At 38.8% G+C, this 14054-nt stretch overlaps 1 pseudogene; it reads left to right on the top strand.

Moving 5' to 3' along the window:
• Nucleotides 1-4797: 4797 nt before the first annotated feature.
• On the top strand, nucleotides 4798-4897 carry LOC116861405 (annotated as a pseudogene).
• The last annotated feature ends 9157 nt before the right edge of the window (nucleotides 4898-14054 follow it).

Here is a 14054-nt window from a genome sequence, read left to right as displayed (position 1 = left end):
TCAAAGACGAGGAACTAATCCCAGGATAAGGAAGAGGAAGACAGAACCCTCCAGACAGAGTAAAAGCATGCACACAAGGACAGAGATGTGCTTCGAAGTCTTGAGAGTTCAGGGGCTGAAGGGCATGCTCTAAGCGAAGCTAGAGAAGCTGAGGTGGGAGCTGGGGAGCCACTGCTTTTCCTTTTTTTCCCCTTCCCATGCATGACTATCACCCAGGACTGGAATCATGTTTTAGAAAGATGGCTTCATGGTGCCTGGGTGGCGAAGTCGGTGTAGTGTTGTCTGCCTTCAGCTCAGGTCAAGATTCCAAGGTTCTGGAAGCAAGTCCCACATCCGGGTTCTTTGCTCAGCAGGGAGCCTGCTTCTCCCTCTGCCTGCCACTCCCTCAGCTCATGCTCTCTCTCTTTGACAAATAAATAAAATCTTTTTTAAAAACAATAATAAAATTAATAAATAAATAATAGAAATATGGTTTCAAGAGCCCCTTTGGAGACATTTGGTGAAAGAAGCCAATTATGACGGAAGGCCTTATTTGCCTGCACTCACTATTATCCCACACAGCTCCAAAATCAAATTTAAATTCCAAAAAGAAAGGAGCTATTTCTCAGTATTCCTTTTTTTTTGGGGGGGGGGGTCCTAAATCAGCAAATGCTTGAATCTTATTTCTTTTTGCACATTCCTGATTCCCTCCAGATTTCAGTTATTTCTACCTACTTCTTGCAGTAGACTGATTTTGTTCTACTGAAGAAGAATCAATGTATACAAAAATGCCTTAAAATTTTAAATGTATGCATATATGTGATCTCAGTTTTTCATTTATCTTCTTAACCTAACACCTTACACCTTTTGGGGCACATCCCAGAAACCATAATAAATGCTTGCAAAATGAGAGGAAGCATGGTGTAGTGCAAAGAGCACGGAACTTATCATCAGACAAAAGCCAGGAATGTTGGGCAAGTTATTAAAGTTCTCTGAGTCCTCTGTTAAGTAAACATTTAAATAAACATTTATTTGTTAAATGGTGATATTGCCTTCTGTTCAAGTCCTGAGAATTAAAAGCCTCAAAGAGCTGAGATGCAGGTGTAAATAAATAGTGGTTTTCTTTGAATGAATGAATGAAAATGTCTTTCCTGGAGGGAATTGAGAGAACAGAAATTGGAAACTTCAAGGGAAAAGATGGGACCTTTGAGAGGGCTCTCAACTACACGTTGAAGGATTTAAATATAATACAATGAGGTTATAGAGGCATGGATTGATTGAAGTAGGTTTCAAAGGGGACTGTCCTGGAAGCAGGATGTAGAACAAGCCGTCTCATCAGAAAGGCTGAACCCAGCCTGGTGGGAGATGATAGGCTTAAGCCAGGGTGATGGTCTGCAAACAGTAAGGAGGGCCTACATAAGAGGCAGTGAGTCACACGGTATGGTCTTGGTAACCCAAATCACTGGCCACCCGAGGTCTTAAATTGTGAAATTACAGTCATAACTTTGCTCCAAAAGCAGTTTAGGATTTGCTCAAATACAAAAATTAACATCCAAATGAAATGCCTGGAAATTGAGGTGTGTAACAAAATATAGACTTGTAAGCCTTTCCACTTTGCGTGCAATCAATGTGGACCGAGTATATTTAAAAAAAAAAAAAAAAAACCTCAAAGTGATACTTCCTAATTTCAAATACCTTATAACAAAAGAAAGGCAATTTTAACATATCAGAAAGCATTGAGTTTTAAAAGTAGCACTAAAAATATCTCAAACCATTAAACCTCTGAATACTTCTCTAAGTCTAAAATGTTTAAGTTTGAACTTCTCAGAGATCACTACAGCCGGTAATATGTGGTATCTAGAAGACCTAGCCAGGTTCTCAGTCTCAATATCCTTCCTTCCTTTCTTTGCCCATAGCTAGGGTTGCTAGATTTCTCACAAGCAGGCTCAGTCTTGCCTCTAATCTTGAAACCCAATCTTGACCTTAGATAGAGGGCATTAACTCTTTGCATTTACTTCTTGTTCCGATGTCCTGAGCCAGATCTGATACCAGCTTCAATATGAGCATTGACAAAAAGCCAATTAATCCTGTTTTGAAGAGGGTTCAGAATTTACTAGAATACTAACTAGAGTAAAGGACAGCCAGTTCAGTCAACAACACAATCTAAGAGCAATCAGGGCAGTGGCTTCACCTTCTTCACTATTGTTCAAGGCAAGACAAGGACAAATTGTAGTTCGATATATATATATATATATATATAGACACACACACACACACACACACATACACACATACATTTTAAAGTCATTTCAAACAAGAATATCCATCCCACAGTTGTCAGAAATCATCCAGGTAGAAGCTGTATGATGACCAGGGCTCAGAAAATCACAGGGCTGATAGGGAGCTAAAGGTTTTTGGCCCGCTCTTCCTCCCAAAGCAGAATCTTTGTTCCCATGTCCACCACAGCTAAGCACCCAGCCCAGCCCGAACACCACCAGGAAGAGGGAAATGTTTCTTGCTGAGACAGCCTTTTATCAGCAACTCCAGATCTACCCCAAGTCCAGATACCTGCCTCCTGGCAACTTTCCCCCAGTGGTCCTGTTTCTGCCCTCTGGAGGCAGACAAAGTAATAACAGCGGCCTGCCACATGACTTCCTTTCCAAAGAACTGACCATCCTGGTCACATGTTCCCTGAAGACCCTTTCCCCGGATAAACATCTCCGATATGCTGAATCCTTATCTCATCACATGGCTTCCAGATCTCTCTCCTTCCTTGTCTTCTGCCACTTCTGGGGGCCTACTGATTCAACATCTCTGAAAGGTGGATATCCATAATCTATTCATGCTTTGGGCAGCATCAGAACCCAAGCCCAGAGTGGTACCCTTTCCAGCTTCAATTTGGACAAAACGCTGTGTCACTGCAAGTCCATATGGTGCTGATTTCCTTAGCTGCCTCCCCATCTTACTAAATCATGTTTCCTCTTCCAGAAAAAATGGTTAGTCTGTGTGTATTAGGAATGCAATTGATTTCATCTTACTTGATTTTAATTAATGTTAATTGGTTGTCTATTTAATGTCATTAAACTTTATTTGTAAGTTTTTTTCTCGCATTCCAACCTATCGGGAATTTTCTGGACATTGGGTTGGTCAGCAAACAACCTTTTTCGGCTTTGTGACATTGGTAACTATGATAAGCATGCTTTCCATGTTGCCATCCAAGTCACTAATAAAAAGGCAAAACAAGACAAGACTACCATTAGTAGTTTTTCCCCAATTGGAGGCAAATTTGGGGTAACGTTTTTTAAAGAGCTCTGACTGTCCATCCCCCTGACTTACCTGAACCACACCACCACAGAGCAGCAGGTCTGATTTTCTTCATAGTCATAGTTAGCACTCTGGCCACTCTCACACCTGATTTACTCGCTTGGTCACTTTCTCTTCCTAAGACATTGAGTGCTCTGTGTGATACCTGAGTCTCTTCTTAACGACTGTGCTAAATACTATCTTCCTTAAACAAATTCAAATTCTGCCCTGAATAGAAATACATGTGGATACAGATACAGGTATAGATAGAGATCGATATAATATGTCTTCACAGAGAAAGGAAGCCAAAAAAAAAAAAAAAATGTCTTTAGCTTAGCTACATGCTTAGATACAAACCATTCTGATCAAGGAAAGATTCTGAAATTTGACCAGGAAGCAATGAGTTGAAAACAAGAGTAAACTTGTTACAAAGGCAACAGCCCATTCTGTTTTTGAAGGGCAGGATATTATATTTGAAATCACTTCTAGACTTTTATGTAGTTACCACAATATTTCTTTTAGTTCTTCGAAACATACCCTTTCAAAACATACCCTTTCGTATATTACGTTCTCTGTGTCTCAGACCTCACTAGTGTGGGGGTTACATTTTGGTCACATTAACATTAATAAACACCCTTTCTCTGATTCTGGCAACCACCATTATTGTAGGGTTTCTCACTCCCTTTGTGTTCTTCCCGGTTCTTTCTAGATGTTTCCTGGGAATTAATGAGCATGTTCTTCAGCCGGTTCAGTAACTTGTTCACCCAGCCAGTGTAGCTAATATCATACCTGCCTCTGTGCTGAGCTTCCTGCTTTTGCCAGAATTTGGACAGTGCACCCCAATTACCCCATAAGGCCAGCACCACACACCCACTTCCTCTCCCTGGACAAACTCTGTTTTACTGGTCACCAAATAGAGGTTCCTTGGCTCCCAATACCTCAAAGTCTATAAATCACACTTTCTGTTTCCATGCATATGGCTTTTGTAGATTCTACATACAGGTGATACCACACAGTATTTGTCTTTCTCTGTCTGACTTATTTCACTTCACAGAATGCCCTCAAGTTCCAACCATGTCGCAAACAGTGAGATTTCCTTCTTTCTGATGGTTGAATAATATTCCATTATCTTGATGAAGAAACAGGCTTCCTTTATTTGACAATGAGAATAAGGTAATTTATGGAGGTTCCTTTTTTCCTTCATTGCTAAAAAAGTCAAGATAAATTTTGTTCTCCATTACGGCAATTAACCTTAGCCTGGAATTTCTGGTAAGACCATTCTTCCTCTCGTTTTATTACATACCTCATATTCATTTAATCCTTATTTTAATGAACCTATCTTATGTCTGTTTTATTATATGCTGTTCTATCCTTATGGGAGGTAGGTATTTTATTTAGAACTCTTTGGCTTCAAGTGACAGGAAACCAATTCAAACTACATTGAAGGAAAAAAATATTGGGTTTAGAATGAAATAGCTTTTTCTAAACTCAGTTTAAAATTCCCAAGCCAGACACTCACTTCAGCAACACAGGTACTAAAACTGGAACAATACAGAGATTAGCACAGCCCCTGCATAAGGATGACAGACAAATCCGTGAGGCATTCCTAAATAAATAAATAAATAAATAAATAAATAGAAGTTTTAAAAATTCCTGAACCAAAATAATACTAATACAAGTGAAACTAACCATAATTATTTTTTAATTCCATAGTTTATAGTGATGGATCAACAAATACATTGTTTATGCTTATTAGGATACAGTAACATTCTTTCACTTAATTTTCATGGATTAACAAACAACATTTTCTGTCCAGCTGTATGATAATTATTTCAAGGAAGACTGAGTAAGTTTAAACATCCCTCTCCTTAAAGAATTTGTAATTTAAGTTACATCATCACACATTGAGATATAAATGCACAGCTTGATCATGTACTGTATTTGATTAACTGGGGTTTTCCAGAGAAACTGATCCAGTAGAATAGATAGGTAGGTAGATAAAAAGATTGAGAGAGGAATAAAAAGAGATTTATTCTAAGAAATTGGCTCATGTGACTATGAGAGCAGCTGGCAGAAGACTCAGGAAAGAGTTGATGTTGCAGCTCGAGTCTGAAAGCACTGTGAAGGCAGACTCTTCCTTTGGATGTGTCAGCCATTTTTCCTTTAAAGCCTTCAACTGATTGGATGAGGCCCATCCACATTATAAAGAATAATCTCTTTTACTCAAACGATTTAAACATTCAATCATCTGAAAAATACCTTCACAATGACATCTAGACTGGTGTTTGACCAAATGGTTGGGTACTGAGGCATAGCTAAGTTGGAAAATAAAAGTAATCATCACATGTACATTAAGAGCAACTAGACTGAGAGTATAATTGATATTGTATCAGTCTTAGTTTATTCCAATATGTCTAGCACTGCTTTGGAAATAACAGATGCCCAATAAATATTTGTTGAATCATCAGATTGGAAATTCTATTATCTCTATCACAAAGCCAAGCTAAAATTCTTTTTTGTGAGTTCTCTGAGTTCATTAAGATCCCAGGTGGGGTTGCCTGGTTGGCTCAGTTGGTACAGCATTCAACTCCTGATCTCTGGGTTATGAGTTCAAGTGTCGTGTTAGGTATAGAGATTACTTAAAAATAAAGTTTTAGAAAAAAAAAAACCTCAGGCAGAAATTTATTTTTACATATCCTACATAGGACTTAGTGTACTCATCCAATCTGAGGATCTGAGTCCTTCATCCATTCTGGAAAATTCTCAGTCACTATCACTACAAATATTGTCTCTCCTCCATTAGCTCTATTTTCTTTGTAATTTTCCCCCCTTTGGAATTTTTATTAGGTAAATGTAGGAACTTAATCTCTCATGTATTTCTTTCTTTGTCTCTTTTTGTTGTCTCCCATAAATCTCCTTAAACCTATCTTCTAGTTCACTAATTCTCCCTTCATCTGTGTCTACTTTTCTCTTTAACTTGCATACTGAGCTTTCAATTTTATGATTATATTTCCTCAAAGGATTAAACGTAGAATTACCACATGACCCAGCAATTCCTCTCTTAGCTATATATTCAAGAGAAATGAAAACATATGTCCATATAAAAAGTTGTACACAAATGTTCATAGTAGCATTCTTCATAATAACAAAAATGTGGAAAGTATTCAGAGGTCAGTCAACTGATGAAGTGATAAATAAAATATGGTATATCCAACAATAGAATATTACTTAGCAATAAAAAAGAAACAATGTACTGATATATAGAGCTATTATATCAATAAGCCTTAAAAGCATTATGCAAAGTGAAAGAAGACCATTGTATAAGCCATATGTTGTACTATTCCATTTATACAAAATGTCCAGAATAGGCAAATATAGAGACAGAAAGTAGATTGGGGTGCCTGGGTAGCTCAGTGGATTAAAGCCTCTGCCTTTGGCTCGGGTCATGATCCCAGGGTCCTGGGATCGAGCCCCGCGTCAGGCTCTCTGCTCAGCAGGGAGCCTGCTTCCCTTCCTCTCTCTCTGCCTGCCTCTATGCCTACTTGTGATCTCTGTCAAATAAATAAATAAAATCTTAAAAAAAAAAAAAAGAAAGTAGATTAGTGGTTGTCTAAGGCTGGCAGGGTTCAAAGAGTCTAAGGGGTAATGGCTAAGGGAGTAAGTTTGTTTGGGGGGTAATGAGAATGCTGTAAAATTAATTATGTTGATGGATGCCCAACTCTGTGAGTAGATTAAAAACCACTGAATTGTACACTTCAAACCACTGACTTGTATATTCTATGATATGTTAAGGCTCCTTAAGAAAATAAGATACTATCTCAGTAAAGTTTTAGAAGAATAAGATACTTTTCAATCATGACACAGAAGAACTTTTTTTTTCCAAACTTAAATATGCATTAGACTTTACTGCTGTTATTGTATTTTATCCAGCATTTCTCACTCTTTATGGTAGATTTTCAGCTTTAGCTTTGTCCACTGCTTTTCCAGAAGTGAAAATCTCTACAACTAATATATACTTTTATTATTACCATTTCATAGATGAGAGATCAGAGCCATGGAAAACTTAAGGAATTTTCCTTACATCGTGCACCTAGATGGTGGCATGTCTAGGATTTAAATCTAATAAAATCTTTAAATCTAGCCATGAGCTCTAATGACTATATTTGGTATTTTCCTATTATAATATTGATAAATAACTATGCCCTTTATCTAGTGTTATGATTTAGTACTAAAGTACCCAAGTCTGTGGTAAAGGAAATGAGAGATAATATTAACTTTGCTCTTCAGCTGGTGTCCCTCCTGGCAGCAAAATGCATGCTGTAGTTCTAGACTTCATAGCTTTATATCACATCCTCCAGAAGACAGAGTCTTTTCCAGTAAGTCTGGAGAGAAAGCAAGGAAGTGCCTCTTTCCCAGAATCCCTAATAAATGAATTCTAGCACCTTGCTGGCTCTAACTAGATTATGTGTCAATCCTGTAAACTAATCACAGTGATTTGAGCAAAAGAATATAGTGATTGCTTTTAAACCAATCTGGGCCAGGGTACCTGGGTGGCTCAGTCAGTTAAGCCTCTGCCTTCAGCTCAGGTCATGAACCCAGGGTCCTGGGATAGAACCCTGCATGGGGCTCTCAGTGGGGGAGCCTGCTTCTCCCTCTGCTTGCTGCTCTCTCTCTCTCTCTCTCTCTGACAAATAAATAAATAAGATCTTTAAAAACAACAACAACAACAACACCAGTAACAATCTGGGCTTACCTCTAGAGCTCTGAATACAGCTCTGAATCCCACCAAAACCAGTGACAAAAATAGGGGAGGAGACTTCTCAAAAGATAGCTGGTAAATTTCCCAGAAGTGGAGGAATGAATATTTCGTAGCAAAGGACATTAGGGAAGCAGAGAGGTTAGGGAGGGCGTTCCAGTAATAGATTAGCAAAGGAAGAGAGAAGTGAACACGATAGAATGTTGAAAACGGCATGGAGTATATTTTTTTATTGTTATAATACAGGAACATTTTCCATGTGAAGAGCCAAGCTAAACTTTTTTTCCTGATTTTTTTTTTCTTTCTAAAGCAAATAGATTTTGCTCTAAGACCAAAAACGTGCTTCCGAGTCCCAGTCTCTGGGATGACAATCATCCCTCATCCTTGATGGGCAACAATCAGACTCTCCTCTCCACACTCCGTGGAAATGGACTCCAAATCTCTCCCAGAGACTGGGAGAGGTTCAAGCGCCGGAGCCTTAGCCAACCGAGAGCAGGAGCGGAGGCTCGCCCTCTGCAAAGCGTTCTCCCGGAGCAGCAGCCTTCCATGAAAGTAAGGGAAGCGGCGGGGAAAGATAAGCCCGTGTGTGTATTGTGTTTACAGGAGTGCCATCTCGTGAGCCAAAGAACAAAAAGGGAGCCAGAATGGGGGACCTTTCTAAGGCAATCCTTTCCTCGCCAGCTCATGGTGTGCCTCCCGCCGCTAGCTCAGGCTTGTCCTCAGCCTTGTACCATCTGATGGTAGTCTGAGCATGTTTTCATCTGTTAAGGATCTGGGTAGAGTAAAAATTAAGGAACCAAAAAACGGGTTACAGAAGTTGTGGGATCTTTTATATATTTACATCGAACACATAAATGCCTTGCATACTCACGAAGATGCCTGTGTTATGAAGCAGGCGGCCTCTGCCTTTACTGCATCCATCCACAACGCCCTTCTCAAAGCCCCCGGGCCTTGACCGCACTACCTGATGCTACACCTTCTCCTTGTTTTCTCCCCATCTTCGCATCATTTAATCATTCAATAAACATGTATTGAGGTTCTGCTTATCATGCACTGGGCACTGTGCTCTGGATAACAGCAGTGAACAAGACAGACAGTGCCCTGCCCTCATGGATCAGTTTTTCTTGCCCGGCACTCATTACCTTCTCTCGCAACACTCAGGTGTTCAAGAGCAGAGAGCAGCCCTGCAACCCCCAAGGCCTGTCACAGACACTATTATAGATGGTCCCTAAAGAGTGATGAATGGAACTGAAATATTTGTGTGCCATTATTAACAGCAGGAACCCTTGTGTAGCGCTCTTAGTTTAATTTCTTTTATTTGCTAAAAGTCATGAACAAAAGGACTAACATCTTTTTAACATCTTGGTTCCAGGTCTTTAAAGAAATGAAAATGGGTTGAATTTGTGGACTATTCAAAGAATTGTTAGCACTTATCCATTTGACATTGTGTACATTGTATTTGATTTAAAGATAAAATTGAAATTTGGTACTAAAATTTACATAACTAAGGGAAATACTATTCATGACTTTTTTTGTTTATTTAAGTCATCGCTATAGCCAACGTGGGGCTTGAACTCATGACCCAAGATGAAGATTTCCAAGCTTATCTGACTGAGCCAGCCAGGTGCTCCACTGTTCATGATTGAAGTAGTATCAAGACTTACTTTATATTTTTCCTTAAACTTTTATTAAACATTATCCTTTAAAATTGTTGTGCTTTTTCCTATGTGATTATACGTTCTCAAAGGAATGTGTTCAAACAATATAGAGGTATATTGTATGTTGCAAATATATAAATTATTAATATAATTTATCAATATATTACACAAGTGGGACATTACGTCTATTCTTAGAAGTAAACAATCTAATTTCTTAACTCCTTCCAAAGCTGTCCCACTCTTATACTTCAATCAATCAGTTCTGTTTCTTTCCTGATGTCACACTCAAAGCCAAATCTATTTTCTAATACATTGTCTATAGTTCTAACTTGACCTTGTCTCCCTTGATGTTTTGCAATGCATACGTTGGTTAAAAATGCAAGAGAGGGGGAGCCTGGGTGGCTCAGTGGGTTAAGCCTTTGCCTTTGGCTCAGGGCATGATCCCAGGGTCCTGGGATTGAGCCCTGCATGGGACTCTCGGTTCAGCAGGGAGCCTGCTTCCCCTCTCTCTCTGCCTGCCTCTCTGACTACTTGTGATCTCTCTCTCTCTGTCAAATAAATAAATAAAATCTTTTAAAAAAAAGCAAGAGAAGTTGTTTTGCCTAAAATATCTGAAAAGTTGATTTAATTCTTGGTTGTTTATCAGAGAGGTCTTAACTTTCATCCCTTATACATCCATACTTTAGCTTAACTTTTTCTCCCTCCACTCAATATTCACATCTACATTTCTGTTATATAATTTTACCTTTTGTCATATTATAAGTTTCTTCTAAACCACATTTTATGAGGTGCCTGGCTGGCTCAGTTGGAAGAGTAAATGACTCTTGATCTTGACGTTGTTAATTCGAGCACCACGTCGGGTGTAGAGATTACTTAATAAATAAATAAATAAATAAATAAAGTATGGGGTGCCTGGCTGGCTCAGTCAGTTAAGCATCCAACTCTTGATTTCAGCTCAGGTCATAATCTCAGGGTCATGAGACTGAACCTCACGTTGGGCTCCTCCCTGGCTATGGAGTCTGCTTAAGATTCTCCTCTCCCTCTGCCCCTCCCCCCCACCTCATGCACACTCTCTCTTTAAAAAAAAAGTAAATAAACTAAAATAAATAAATAGAACACTGTTTTTTAAATTTCATGAACTTCTTACTGAGTATATCCTACTAATCCCCACCACTGACCTTGCCATATCTGGGCTTATCAGTCACTTCTACTTTGCATTTTTTCTGTAATTAATAGTTTACATCAATTTTAAAGTATTTTGGCAAAGCCATACCAGTGGACTAATTTCACACAGAGTAAATAGATATTTATGTTGGGCAATTGTGATTTCTCCCACCATCATATACCATACTGCCTAAAATTTTACAAATAAAAACTCACTGCTTCAGGCTAAGTATTCACCTATGTCTGCTATTTTCTCTTCCTCTTTTTAAAATATTTTATTTATTTATTTGAGAGAGAGAGAGAGCACAAAGAGAGGGAGAAGTAGGCTCCCTGCAGAGCAAGGAGCCTGATGTGGGACTCAATCCCAGGACCCTGAGATCATGACCTGAGCCCAACACAGATGCTTAACCAACTGAGCCACCCAGGTGCCTCTCTGCTATTTTCTCTTAAAATGCAAGTAATCTAAGGAAGTATACTGCACTGGAAACCAAAACTGAAGTGAGAACATTCATATGGTGTCAGGTAAAAGAATAGCTCCATCAGAAAAATTCTGAGTGCAATAAAAAGATAAGAGTTGTAGTTTTGCCTGATGAAGAGGGCACAAGGAAGGGGATAGGAAGAACAATACCACCTAATTCCTGGTAATTTAAGGTTTCCCTGGTTCTTAATTTAAGATTTTCTACAGTGAAGTTAGTTTTGTCCACTTGGTATTGGCAACGTAGAGTACTGCAATGGCTCTATGTCTAGGGGAGATGAGACCTGTCCTCACTTTCTTTCTTGCAACAAATATTTATTGAATGCCTCCTTTGTGCCTCTTCTAGGCACTGAGGATAAAACAGATAAACATTCTTGTACTTGTGGAGCTTACATTATAACAAGGAGAAGATAGACAATAAACGATAAACATAATGAATAAGTAAATGGTATACTATATTAGAAGTTGGTATGTTCTGAAAGAAAAAGTAAAGAAGAATGTGGTTAGAGAAATCAGGTGCCACTGGGATATAAATGGGAGTTTACAATTTTCAGTAAGAAGATTAGTATAGAGTCATTGAGAAGATGCCTTTCGAATAAAAGAGAAGGAACTCACTGTAGGGATATCTAGAGGAAGATTGTTTCAGGCAAGGAGAGAGCCGGTGAAAGACCGTAAGGTGGGGATGTTCCTGGCTTGTCTAAGAAATAGCAGGGAGGTCACTATATTCAGAGGGTAGCAAGCAAGGGATAGAGTAGTAGAAGTCAAGTTTGGGGCAAATGGAGACCAAATGGGGGGAGGGCTCTGTAAACACTACCTGAGTGAAAAGGGGAGTTAACACAAGGTTTGGAATGTAGCACAAGAATGGCAAAAACAGGGGCAACTGGTTGACTCAGTCACTAGAGCACGGGACTCTCAATCTCAGGGTTTTGAGTTCAAGCCCCATGTTAAGTATAAAGTTTGCTTTAAAAAAAAAAAAAAGAGTGGCAAGAACTGATTAGGTGTAAAGGGATCTCTCTGGCTACTGATTGAGAATAGATGATTGGGAGCAAGAGCAGGAGCAGGGAAACCAGTTAGGAGACTACTGCAATAATCTAGGAGGGACGCGCACGAGTGTGGTAGATGGAAAGGTGGTAGGATTTCGTATCTATCCTGAGGATGGAGCAAACAAGATTTGTTGACAGAGTAGATATGGGGGTGTAAAAGAAAGAAAGATAAGGATGAGTGCAAGGTTTTTGGTGTGAACAGTTGACAGAATGATGCCATGAACCAAAACAGGGAAGGCTGTGGGAGGAACAGGATTGGGGGTAAAACAAGACTTCAGTTTGGGGCACATTGAGTATAAGGCACCTATTAGACATACTTATTTCTGAATGTAATTGGTTATCTGATCTGAGGGAAGCCACTTAACCTCTCGAGCCTTCATCTGTAAAGTAAGAAATTTGGACTAGAAGAACTGCAAAGTCTCTCTAACATTTTTTTGATTCTAAGTTTTACTTGGATATGTTGTTTTTGTGCTGATATACACAATCACTTGTATGTGTCCTCACAGACTACATTTTATTTTTGTAATTTGAAATAGGGTGGTCAAGGTAGGCCTTATTGAAAATGTGACTTGGAAACAAAGGAAACAAAGAAGTTAGCCATGAAGGTATCTAGAAAGGAATGTTCTAGGCGGAGAGAAGCACCATGCAAGGACACTGAGGTAAGAGTAAGCCTGTTCAAGCAATCTCTCAGTTTGATAAGGATGGGTTAAATACTAGGCACACACTTGACTGATAAAACCCACAAGGAGAACAAAGTGTCTTCAATGAGGCATAAAAAAAGACATTAATAGTTTTAAAGGATTTAAAACTAGTGGAATATCATATAGCTTTTTAAAAAATAATTTGATGATCTAAGCATAAATGAATCAGAAACATAAGATCTACTTTTTCCTCTTAAATTGCTATAAAAAATTTCAGACAAAATTCTTGGCAAATATGCTTCAGATTTTTTTAACCTTTTCTTCCTCTTCAAAAGAAAAAGCCTACATTTTCAAATTTCAGTTTTCATAAACAGTCCCAAATTTAGCAATAATGAAATAATTTATTTTTAAAGAAATAAGGCCGATCAGATCAATGAATAGGGTAACTAGAAAAATAATACAAATCACAAAACAATGAACTTTCCAGTTATATGAAATCCTTTTAGATAACAGTTAGGAGTTTAAAAATTATAAGCAAGGGAGATTTCCTCATGAAACCGGCCAAATCTTTTCTGGTATTTTCCAGGATTCTTACATTTCCTAAGATTTTTGGTAAGCCAAGTATATTCTTTTTTTTTTTTTTTAAGATTTTTATTGTTTATTATTTATTTGACAGAGAGATCACAAGTAGGCAGAGAGGCAGGCAGAGAGAGAGGAGGTAGCAGGCTTCCTGCTGAGCAGAGAGCCCAATGAGGGGTTTGATCCCAGGACCCTGGAATCATGACCCGAGCTGAAGGCAGAGGCCTTTTGAGCCACCCACTGAGCCACCCAGGTGCCCCCCAAGTATGTACATATTTTTTTTCCCCTACTCCCCTGATCGAAGTCTGTTGATAGCTAACACAAACCTGGCCAAACTGGGAGAGATCATCCATTAACTTAGATGGAACAAGGCTTCTTGGCTTCCTGGGGCTGAAATAATTGAAGTCTAAGTGAGCAAAGAACAGAGAGGATGGTGGGCCAGGTGAAGGAGTGGCA

Source organism: Lontra canadensis, unplaced genomic scaffold, assembly GCF_010015895.1.
Source record: "Lontra canadensis isolate GAN:19392208 unplaced genomic scaffold, GSC_riverotter_1.0 scaffold196, whole genome shotgun sequence".
Taxonomy (NCBI): domain Eukaryota; kingdom Metazoa; phylum Chordata; class Mammalia; order Carnivora; family Mustelidae; genus Lontra; species Lontra canadensis.
This window is presented reverse-complemented; position numbering and strand designations above follow the sequence as displayed.